Source organism: Watersipora subatra, chromosome 9 (genome assembly GCF_963576615.1).
Source record: "Watersipora subatra chromosome 9, tzWatSuba1.1, whole genome shotgun sequence".
Taxonomy (NCBI): Eukaryota; Metazoa; Bryozoa; class Gymnolaemata; order Cheilostomatida; family Watersiporidae; genus Watersipora; species Watersipora subatra.
In genome coordinates this window covers 13,443,746-13,447,237 of record NC_088716.1, presented here as the reverse complement: position 1 = coordinate 13,447,237, position 3,492 = coordinate 13,443,746, and the positions used below count along the sequence as shown (strand labels likewise).

Sequence of the window (3,492 nt, the reverse complement as noted above, 5' to 3'; positions counted from 1 at the left end):
TGCACCTGCAGTGCTGAATTTTTTATGTAGGTTATTAGTCAGTAAGCCACTATCTAAAAAGTGGCCTAAAAATTGAGTTCCGCTCCAGTTACATGGATATACACAATTTAAGTGGTTTCTGGGTCAAAAAAACCTGAATTTTTCAAATCTGGGTAGTAACTTGCTCCAAACCGGCACGATAGCCGGGAAAACAGGGGTGTATAAAAATACGAACAAACCCTCTTCATTACATATGGCAATCATTTAAAATCAAACTGAGCATTAAGTTTTCTTAAATTTATTGACTGAACACTCATATATTTTAAATGAAAGTATAACTAAAGGTTTTGCTTGTAAAAAAATCACAGGGGTGGATAGAAATGCCCCCTTGCTGGCACATGCCTTGCGAATTATCAAACAAGTTAAAAAACATTGATAGTTGATTTGTTTGATTATCCACTGGTCTATGGAAAAGTTAAAACTAGATTATGTTGGAAATGAAGAAAATAATGCATTTAAATACATCAGAACTGAAATTAGCCATCAAAGTCGTTGTCCTCTTGGATTTCTCCTTCGTCGTTGTCATCTCCTCCAGCTTTATTCTTACAGTGACAACACTGACAGAACTCGGTGCATTTCAGGTTCTGCTCATAGCAGCCACATTGTCCTGTCTGACATTTACTAGCCTTACATGAGCAAAAGGCATCTTTGAGTACTTCCTCACTCTGTGTGAGATACCATCTTTGCAGAGCACCTAGACAAAAAAGTATGATGATCAGCTTGTAAACTATTATTGGCAAACCAACAGGTTTTTGAGCAATTTAAGATATTCTTGGCTGCAAATCAAATCATGTTTGGTTTTTTTTTCACAAAGGAAACATCTTTCCGAGTAAACTAATGAACAATTCATTACTGGCGCTATGTATTGATCATGCATACCTCTCGATATCAGGGGCATCATCATACTTATTGTAGAGCTCTCTTAACTGAGTCATTAATAAGATCTGCTTCATGGTGACTAATCGATAAGTGATCACTTCCCGGCAGAAGGCAGGGCTGAGTCGTGTCTCTAGGTTACTAAAAAAAATAAGTAAAACATTATTACAAATGCATATGGCACTGCTTGTTGCAATAGATTCCCATGTACCATTATGTTCAGATAGCATGTACTGTAATTCATAAGAAGGTGCTCCCTCACCAAAGAAACAATCATCAATTTTTTTATTGTTTAGAAGGACACCAGTCCAGCATAGGCCATGTTAAGAAGTTTTTCCGATTTCACATACACAGACAGGATGAAAGTGTATTAGGTGATAGATTATGCATCCTGTTTTGTAGAGTTGCCCCGATTTCGGTATCGGAATTGGTATCGGTGCCGATATGGGTGTTAAGTATCTGAATCGGTATCGGCCGATTTTTTCTGAAACTATCTGAAACTTCCGATACTTTTTACAGATCAACTATTTTGCAGAAAACCGTATTTTAGCCTGCAACACTAATAAAAAATCATCAGCGGCAAGCTTCTTACTTTTACCTAATGAATTTCAGGCCTGCCACACAATTTATTTCATGTCTATAGCCTGATAAACACAGCTAAGGAACCTTTTTGCTTTAGTCAGGACGTAATCACAAAGTGTGGTATTTCCCAATTACGGCGACAGGATTTATTGCAGCCAATCACGAGCAAGATAACAAATATGGAGACAAAAACGCAGTGTAATATTTCTGTTTGCTAACATTACGAAAGTAATTTAAACAGTCGGTGTATAAAGTTATCTATCACTTTCTTGATCCTGACGATACAATGTATCGTTTGTACCGTATAAAAATGGTAACCCTAGTGGCTTATCGGTATTTAGCCTGTCCTTCATCATCTGTGTCATCGCCCTTCAGTACGACTGGCTACATTGATAGTGATAGAAGAAAGATATTTCTTACTGAGAGAATTGAATCACTAACAGTAATTAAAACAAACGCTGATTTGCTCTAAACTTGCACAGCAGTTCATCCAGCAATAAAAGAGGGACTTCGTTATCACAGAGAGAACTGTACCACTAACAGTAATTACCTTTATTTACAAATTACAAGAAACACGGACTGTTTTGTTACTACATGCACGGTATGTCAGTATGTGAATATGCATATACATGTATATTTTTTCCATAAATACAAACAAATAAATACATTAACATTTATATTTTCTTTGCATTATGTTTGAATTTGCATAATAAAAAGAACAACTATCTGTGCAACACAAAAGATCTGAATCGGATTATTTTTCAATGAGAATCAATATATCGGATTGGTATCTGAATCAGCTGGTGAATTTAGAATCGGGGCATTTCTACTGTTTTCCAAAAGAAATAGCCACATTTCACACAATCTATATATTGTGCAGTATTACATATATAAGGTTTTTACCCGATTGAGTAAAGATTCACTGAAAAGAAACAGAGTATAGCTGAACTATGGCATGTTATAAATAATTTAAATTCTACATATTAAGTATTGATGTAAATCACAATTTACACACTTTTCATATTTCATTTGATGCTTTGCTAAAATCTAAGTATATGGTGGACACGTCATATTAGTTTGTACTCTGGCTTTGGTTGATATTGGATGATGGGAGCAGTTGGGTACAGAACATCCAGCAATAATGTTCATATTCACACAGATAGCAATGTACAGTGATTACACCAACCTGGATGATGCGCCCGTGTCTTGTGTGTGGGAGTTATACAATCATTTCAGCCCTGGGTATTGGTAGTAACACTGTCTGTGGTAACACATCTCCTGAGCGACGGTGTCAGCAGAGAGAAAATGTACCAGGAGGCTATGATCAGCTCTTAGCTCAGCAGCTTGTTTTAATTTACCTTGTAAAAACAAACATAACAATTCAACAAATCATCACAAATGCTAGATTAATTAGTCTTTACGGTAGACCATGGTTGTGATAAACATAATGCCAAGGTTACCTAACTTACCAGCATCTTTGGTCTCTGCCCTTAGTAGACCATCTCTGATGCGCTTACCAGTTTTCTTAGTCCACCACTCCTTTTTTCCACAAATAACACATAGTTTGGGTAGCGTAGTTTCAGCTCTTATTGAGGATGAGGAGCGCAATTGTTTAGTAGTTGACTCAGGATCTTCATTCTCATGAGTTACAATCTTGAAAGAAACATGTACCAATAAAATTTAACCAGATGCAGGCATTCATACATTTCATTCATCATTCAGAGTTGTCTAAACAACAGTGAAAACCTAGCTCATAGTTTGTAATTTTAATTTAATAAATGTAATTTAAAACTTTTAAAACATTAGGTACTGCAGATTAGTTCAGAATTATAAGATTACTTACATTTGACTGTTGGGCTGATTTGAGCTTTGCTAAGCTGGTTATCCTTCCATAGCAGGTTTAGTGGATTAAAGGCAGCTCAGCTTTGCTATCAGTGGACTTATCAACAACATCATCATAAGTATAAGAATGTATAAATTCCTTGCACAAAGTTC

The 3,492-nt window shown here is 36.0% G+C and overlaps 1 long non-coding RNA gene across 1 annotated transcript; it reads right to left on the bottom strand.

Moving 5' to 3' along the window:
* Positions 1-536: 536 nt before the first annotated feature.
* On the bottom strand, positions 537-2,844 carry LOC137404686 (uncharacterized). Its single transcript, XR_010979732.1, has 3 exons — positions 2,684-2,844; positions 919-1,056; positions 537-733 (listed from the first exon to the last, which is right to left on the bottom strand). It is a non-coding gene; the product is annotated as an uncharacterized lncRNA (long non-coding RNA).
* Positions 2,845-3,492: the final 648 nt, after the last annotated feature.